This window comes from Echinops telfairi, unplaced genomic scaffold (assembly GCF_000313985.2).
Source record: "Echinops telfairi isolate 266 unplaced genomic scaffold, ASM31398v2 ScPeMD7_2;HRSCAF=8, whole genome shotgun sequence".
Classification (NCBI taxonomy): domain Eukaryota; kingdom Metazoa; phylum Chordata; class Mammalia; order Afrosoricida; family Tenrecidae; genus Echinops; species Echinops telfairi.
The window spans coordinates 63,759,721-63,767,691 of record NW_022103898.1 but is presented as its reverse complement, the minus strand read 5'-3'; the positions used below and the strand labels follow the sequence as shown (position 1 = coordinate 63,767,691).

The following is a 7,971-nucleotide window of genomic DNA, read 5'->3' as shown; positions in this document are numbered from 1 at the left end:
TATGGACTTGATCTGGACTGGGCTGGGATGTTTTCTCAATATTCAACAGCTCTTGTATATAAAGCTCCTTCATATACACATGAGTGTCTATGAATTTGTTTCTCTAGTCTACCCAGACTAACACAACTCTTAGAAAACAAAGGTGTGGGGGACGGAGGACTCTAAACAAATCAATAGAGGCATGGAAAGATAGGGATATAGGTAATATAGAGCAAAAAAAGTACAATCAGCCAATGAGCATCAACAATGAAACACTTTGATAGAACATATTGATAAAGGTGTGAGAAAACAGGAGCACATATACACTGCAGGTGGGAGTAGAAAATTGACACAGACGCTTTGAAAGGCAGTTTGGCAATGTGGGTTTAAACAAAAACGTGTGCTGTGACTCCAAAATCCTAGATCTTAGTGTCTCTTTTTGAGGAATGCTGGCACTTAGGAACGCACACACATGCTCGAGCATGTTCACTATAAAGCTCCTCATAGGAAAACACTGGAAACACCAAGAACATCCAAAAGACATGAAGTGACTGATGACTGTTGTAGATGCATACACTGTACGCTGTGCCATGAGGCTGGGAAAGGAATGGGTGGGTCTGTGCTCATCTGGAGAGGCCCCGACAGCCCCTAGTGGACAAAAAAGCAAGTGACTGGTATGTCACTAGAATACTTTTTTAAATGTAAAAAAAATTTTTTTAAGGTTTTAAACATTTTAGTATAGGATAAGATGATAATTTTTCAAGCAACATATGAAAATGTCTCAAAGAACTGAGGAAGCAAGCCTACTAATTGAGTTTGTCTTTGGGATGACGAGCGACAAGGATTTTGGCAGGCCTTGAAGGGAACTTGGACCTTCTGTGAAACGGGCCCCCTTCCCTCGGTTTTAACTTGGCAATTTGATGCACCGGTTGTTTAATTGATTCAATTCCATTTGTAAAAACGGAGTCAGTTTTCCGGTCAACACTTAGTGTTCGAACAATAGGTACACTTTCTTGTACATATGGAAATGCTGCATAAAATGTCAAATTAAAAATATACCACATTTGTAGAGAAAGTAGAGAGCTAATGAAAATAAAGGAAACCCGAAATAAGATGGCTTGACACACCAACCATCACAATGTGCTCAAATACGAAGACGGCTCAGGGCCAAGGGACCTCTCTTTCTGTGACCCAAGGCTGCTGGGGGCCTGAGGCCACTCAAAGACAACGAACAACGACGTAGCTACACTGGAAATCAAGAAAGCTGTGTCCTCTCCCCCCACCGCACCGCCATCTTTTAGCCAGAAATGAAGCACCTATTCCCGCTGCCATCGAGCGGACCCTGACTCCTAGCTACCCTCTGGAATAGGCTTCCCAAGCTACCATCTCTGTGGAAGCAGACTGCCACTTCTTTCTCCGGAGAAATGAAAAGCAAGCAGCTGCTAAGGACAAGGGGTTCTCAGTGCAATCAAAATGGGATCAGATTTGTCTACCTGGGAATGGGCTTTAACCTCTGGGTGGCATTACCGGGCTAGCAGATTGTGAATGAGCAAGTGGACAGGGATGTTGGGCTGAAAACCAAGGGACATGAGAACTGAAAGCACAGCATAAGATTAAGTGGGACCCACCACCCACTTAAGGAAAGAAGCAGGGGATGAGGAAAATCTGAGAAAAAGACTGACCATATCTGTGTAGGAGGCACTGAAAACAGCTGTTTAAATTATCCAGTCTGGCCATATTTGAGAGACTGAACATTTAATTAGTTTTCTAATTAAACTGTAGGGCAGGCTCAGGAATAATTTTAAGGAGAAAAAGTGCTATTTTCTTTTTTAATCTGCAAGTCTGAGTAGCAGTGAATTAAATAAACAGCCCGGTACTTACATAACAGCCCATTGCAATGTTGTGTTTGTCAATACATGTTCCTCATGTCTTCAGTGCTGGTTGCTGTGGTTAGACAGTTTCACACATCACCACAGTGCAGCATAAAATTGAGTGACAAGAAAGAGAGGGCTAGCCTCCAGGGTATGGGTTCTCTGGCCCCTAAAGGTACCCACTGAGCATGGCAACCACCACTGTAGCTTGCATGCCCTTTCTCCAAAGGCAAGTGGGCTTCAGATATCAGTACTGGCTTAAAGATGGAGGGGCTGTGTGCCAAGGAATACTGGCAGAGTTTAGGAGCTTTGGGGTGGTCCCTGACTGATAGCCAATAAAAGAACAACTACAGGAACAAGGGACTACAGTTGGCCAACAATCTGAATTCGTTGTCACTAATTTAACCAGTGCTATAAAGTTTAAACACTGATGAGAAAAGGAAAGTGCACATGCAGAGGCTGCCTTTTAGATAGAAATACATGAATTGTTGACTTATACAGATGAAGTACTATTTACCCAAACAGTGGAGATTGGTGATAGGGTGAAACTTTCAGTGAGATTCATTGACAGTAGCAGAACCATGCCTACCAGATTAATACATGGCATAATAAAGCAAGAGCATTAGAACAGTAAGTATGATAGCCCCAGCCCATCCTTCATGGGGCATCTTCAAGACAGAGATCCAAACCAAAGTCCAACGACTGCCAGTTGTATATCCTGGGAATAGCAGTCATCGGCTTCTTTTTACACTAGAGTTTCAGCCTTAAGGCTCAGGGCTTCAGGTGAGTTTGAGGAGAAGCTCAGTTCACTTATTGGGAGTTCCTCAGATGATGGGGACATTTGAATGAATAATTTACAAAATAAAGATCGGCACAAAGCTCATTCTTATAAGGTGGTTCTTTAAAGGTGTTCCAAATATCCAACTTTTTCAAACTGGTGTTCCAGCCCATTATCTTTAACATCAACTATTTCTCCTCCCACAGTAATCCCTCTCCTGTCTTTAGGTTCTGTAATTCACTGCATCATCTTATGGAATTCATGAAACATCAAGAAAATGGTTCACATGGTTGTGAATGCTAGCAACTCCCCAAATCTCTGGGTTAAGTATTGAGCCAAAGGCTTCCCCTGACTCACATGGTTACAAGAGCTAAACCTAGGCAATGAAGATGACAGGTTGCTGGCTCAAGTTCCAAGTACCAGCACTCAGGTGATGACAAACCAGATTCAGGATCCAGAGCTGGAGAATTAACTCTGCCAGAGCATACATATATATTGGATATAGAATGCTTCACACGTTTTCATGTCATCTTTGCCTAGGGGCCATGTTGATTTTCTCTGTGTCATTCCCATTGTAGTATATGTGCTGCTGAAGTGAACACTATATTGAATATAGACCATACTCTCAAGGAAATGTCCTTCCTTGAGCAAGATACTGCAAGGGTGTGACTTGAATAAGAGTGCTAAGGGTAACTAGGGCAAGGGTGGTGACTTAAGGTGCCTCTCTAGTAAGGGAGTGACTAAATATACATGCTGCCTTATTAATATAATGGACAACTCACTCCCAATGAGACCATAATCACATGCATAGCGGCTACGATTTATAACACATCACAAAATGGAGTCAAGGTACATAGGATCAGAAATTGAAACACTGGAGGATAATAACATCAGCATATAACTGCCAAACAACTGAAAGTCATGTGTGTCACTGAAGATGACAAATAACATCAATAGTCACAGGGTCCATGTACCTTGTTTGCATAGACCCACACAATCACTATGTGGGAGTCACAACGATTATGGCTAGAAGACCCACAAAGCTATTTATTACACTTGTCTAACCCTTTTCGTGGATTGTTCAGGTTTTCCTGTTTAATACCAGTTCACCATCAGTTACTTCCATGTGGCAGGTAACCAAATGCTAGTTCTCCAAATGATCTTATGGTATGATCTTGGTAGGAAGTTGGCATGGGAATTCTGATAAAACTCAACTTCACTCTCCCCCCAGCTCGGTACATTCCACTAGTGGATCTTCTAGTCTTTTGCTGTCGGGGTTTTATTTCCCACATAATGGTCACCTTAGGAACTGTTAGCAAAACTCCATTACATCCCTGCCATCTTCTTTAGGGCCCCTTCACTTGTGTGAAACTCCTGCAACCTTTCCACCCAAGGGATGGAGATGCTGCTCAACTTTGCCATGCCTGTGCTGCCAGTTCAGTGTCGAAGCAACTTTCAGACAAGATCTGATCATCAGCCTCAGATTTAGTGGGGAAGTGTGGAAGTTTATATATTCTTAGTTTCTCCAAAAGGTAGTCTTTTTTTTTTAATCACTGTTCCTCTCTTAACATTCAATGCTAAAATTCATCAAACTAGTTCAACCTGTACTGCTCCTGTGGGAACTAGAGTCTCAGGCCAAGAATTGGCCCTTATTTGAACTTAGTCTTGGAAAACGGAGTAACTTGTGTTTCAACAAGGCACTATCTCCACTGAAATCCTTAAAACACTTGGTAACTTCAGGACAAAAATCTCAATTAGGGACCATATCATCCTGATATAGATTCATCAGTGTCTCTACCACTTGGCTACCAGTTCATAGTACCGTGGTGGCTTGTTGTGATGCTGGAAGCTGTTAGTGGTATTTCAAATACCAGCAGGGTCACCCAAAGTGAGCAGGTTTCAGCAGAGCGTCTAGACTAAGAACAGACTACGAAGAAAGAATAGACTGTCCATTTCAGGAAAACTAGCACCCGACAACTTTATGACCAGTGGACCATTGTAAGATACAGAAAACCTCACCAGTGGCTCTGGAACAATGTCGGACGTCATGCAGAAGATGAGCTGGTCGGAGTGGAAGGCACTCAGAATATGACTGAGGAGCAGCTACCTTCGCATGGTAGACGGGACCATAGTGACGTGAATGGAGTACAGCTGCCAGGACCTTCATTTGCTGATGGGAAATGACTCAAATTGAGAAGAAACAGCTGTAAACATCTGTTTATAATTTGGATTTGCAATGTATGAGGTATGAACCTAGGAAAATGAAAGTTGTAAAAATTGAAATGAAATTCATAAAGATCGATAAACTTGGCATTAATGAGCTAAAATGGACTGGCCATTTTTTAAATGGCCATCATATTAACCATTTTTAATCAGACAGTTTACTATGCCAGAAATGACAAATTCCAGAGAAATGGCATCACATTCACCATCAAAAAAAGATATGTCAAGATCCATCTTGAAGTACAATGCTGTTTGTGACAGAATAATATCTATCTGTATACAAGGATATCCAGTCATTACAACTATCGTTCCAATTTATGCACCAACCACTAAAGCTAGATGAAGAAATTGAAGAATTCTACAAATTTTTTCTATCTGAAATTGATCAAACATACACTCAAACTACATTGATAATTACTGGCGATTGGGCTGGAAACATTGGAAACAAAGAGGAAGGAACAATAGTTGGAAAATATGGCCTTGATGATAGAAACAAAGCTGGAGAATCCAATGACTTTGGAAGAACAATGACTTCTTAATCACAAATACTTTTTTCATCAACATTAACAGCAAATACACGTGGGCTTCTCCAGATGGAAAACACAGAAGTCAAATTGGCTACATCTGTGGGAAAAGATGATGGAGAAGATCAAGACTAATAGCCAAAATGAAGCCAGGGGCTGACTGTGAAAGAGACCATCAGTTGCTCATGTGTAAGTTCAAACTGAAGAAAATTCAAACAAATCCATAAGTCAAAATATGACCTTGAATCTATGCCACTTCTGATTTGAGGACATCTCAAGAACAGATTTGAGGCATTGAACACTATTGACAGAAGACCCAGTGAGCTGTGGAATGACATATAGGAAGAAAGCAAAAGGTCATTAAAAAGAGGAAAGAATGAAAAGATCAAAGTGGATGTCAGAAGTGACTCTGAAACTTGCTCTTGATAGTAGAGTAACTAAAGCAAAGGGAAGAAATGATACTGTTAAAGAGTTGAGCAGAAATTTCAATAGATAGCTTGAGAAGATAAAATAATGTTTTATAAAAGAATATGCAAAGACCTGGAGTTAAAAAACATAAAGGAAGAATATGCTTAGCATATCTTAAGCTGAAAGAACTAAAGAAAAAACTCAAGCCTTGAGGTGCAAGATTGAAAGATTCTATGGACAGAATATTGAGAGATGCTGGAAGTATCAAAAGAAGATGGAAGGAATACATAGAGTCATTGTACTCAAAACAGCTGGTCAATATTCAAACGTTCAAGAGATAGCATATGATCAAGAACCAATGGTACTGAAAGAAGAAATCCAAGCTACACTGAAGACATTAAAGAAAAACAAGGCTCCAGGAATTGGTGGGATATCAAGTTTTATGATACTATAGAGAGCAGCTCTTATCTTACAAATCGAACAGGTTCAAGAAGGTACAATCTGCTATGAGAAAACTTACAGATAAGACAAAAATGGAGAGATGCAGTTGAGGTGTAAGGGACCCTGAAGTATAGACACTCCAGGGCCCCTAATTTTATTAGAGGCAGGCTTAATTATATTTCCTGCATGTAGTCTGCAATTCCCGACAGGATTACACAAAGGGACAGTTCACAATTATTTGAAAGTTTACAAAGAAGCATTAACATATCAGTCAAATTATTCACAGATAAGGTTGGGAACATGAAGTAACTGATTGACTGCCATTGGTCCAGTGAATTTGAATTTTGAGCAAATTGTCCATTCTTATTAAAGGCTTTTGGGAATTTATTTTTTTTTTTCAAATCAAGGATCGCAACTCGGTGTAAACAAACAAAAATCCTAACAACTGGACCAACAGACAAATATCATAATGATAAAGAGATAAAAGACTGAAGTTGTCAAGGATTTCATTTTGCTTGGATACACAATCAATGTTCATGGAAGCAGCAGTCAAGAAATCAAATGTGTTTCATTGGACAAATATACTGCACGAGACCTCTTAAAATCCTCGAAGTGACTTTGAGGACTAAGAAACACCTGACCAAGTCATGGCACTTTCATTTGCTTCATATGCAAGTCAGAGTTGAACATTGAATAAGAAAGACCAAAGAAAAATCAATGCATTTGAATTGTGGGCTGAAAAAAATATTGGAAGTACCATGGACTGACAGAAGGACAAACAAATCTGTATTGGAAGAAGTACAGCCAAAACTCTCCTTAGAAGAGAGGATGGGAAGACTTCACCTCGTGTACTTTGGACATGTTGTCAGGAGAGACCAGTCCCTGGAAAAGGACATCATATTTGGTAAAGTACAAGGGCAGCGAAAAATAGAAAGCCGCTGGACAAGTTGAAATGACGCAGTGGCTGCAACAATGGGCTCAAACATAACAGCGAATAGAACAGGGTGGGGCAGAGTCTGGGTCAGCATGACCTCCCCTGACAACAACAGCAACACAATGTCTAAAGCTTTTTTAAAGAACCCATTATAAACAAGTACATTTTCTTCTTCTTTTTTTAAACAAGTATATTTTCTAAGCTTGAGCCACATGGATATTACTCAGAAAAACTGTCAGCTTAATCTCACTACATTGACAATACATAAAAAGGCATGCGCTAAAACAGAACCCTCATTCATGTTAAAAACCCCAACAGAATGAGTATTAAAAAAAATAGCATTTGGAGGTGGAGGGAGGAGAAAAAAAAGCCCAAACAAACAAACAAACAAAAAAAACAGGAGTAGAAAGAAACCTTTTTCTTTTTAAAGGTATGTAAGAGAATTTATTTAGTTTTGTGAGGTTTACTTTTCCAACAATACATACCCTTGGCACAGAAGACCTTACTGAATTTTCACAAATGGTCTAAAATTAAATATTTAAGTTGATGTTATGAGACTTTTAAAAGTTTGAGAAAGTTTATAGGTTTAGGATTTGCATACACGATCACATCAAAAAGAAAACAATCTAAGGACAAGATTTTTTTTTAATCATTTTATTAGGGGCTCATACAACTCTTATCACAATCCATACATACATCAATTGTGTAAAGCGCATTTGGACATTCATTGCCCTCATCATTCTCAAAACATTTCCTCTCCACTTAAGCCTCTGGCATTAGGTCCTCATTTTTCCCCTCCCTCATGAGCCCTTG

At 39.8% G+C, this 7,971-nt stretch overlaps 1 non-coding gene across 1 annotated transcript; it reads right to left on the bottom strand.

The window, feature by feature from the left end:
- Positions 1-3,123: 3,123 nt before the first annotated feature.
- On the bottom strand, positions 3,124-3,230 carry LOC115870691. Its single transcript, XR_004046845.1, has one exon. It is a non-coding gene; the product is annotated as a U6 spliceosomal RNA (small nuclear RNA).
- Between the last annotated feature and the right edge of the window lie 4,741 nt (positions 3,231-7,971).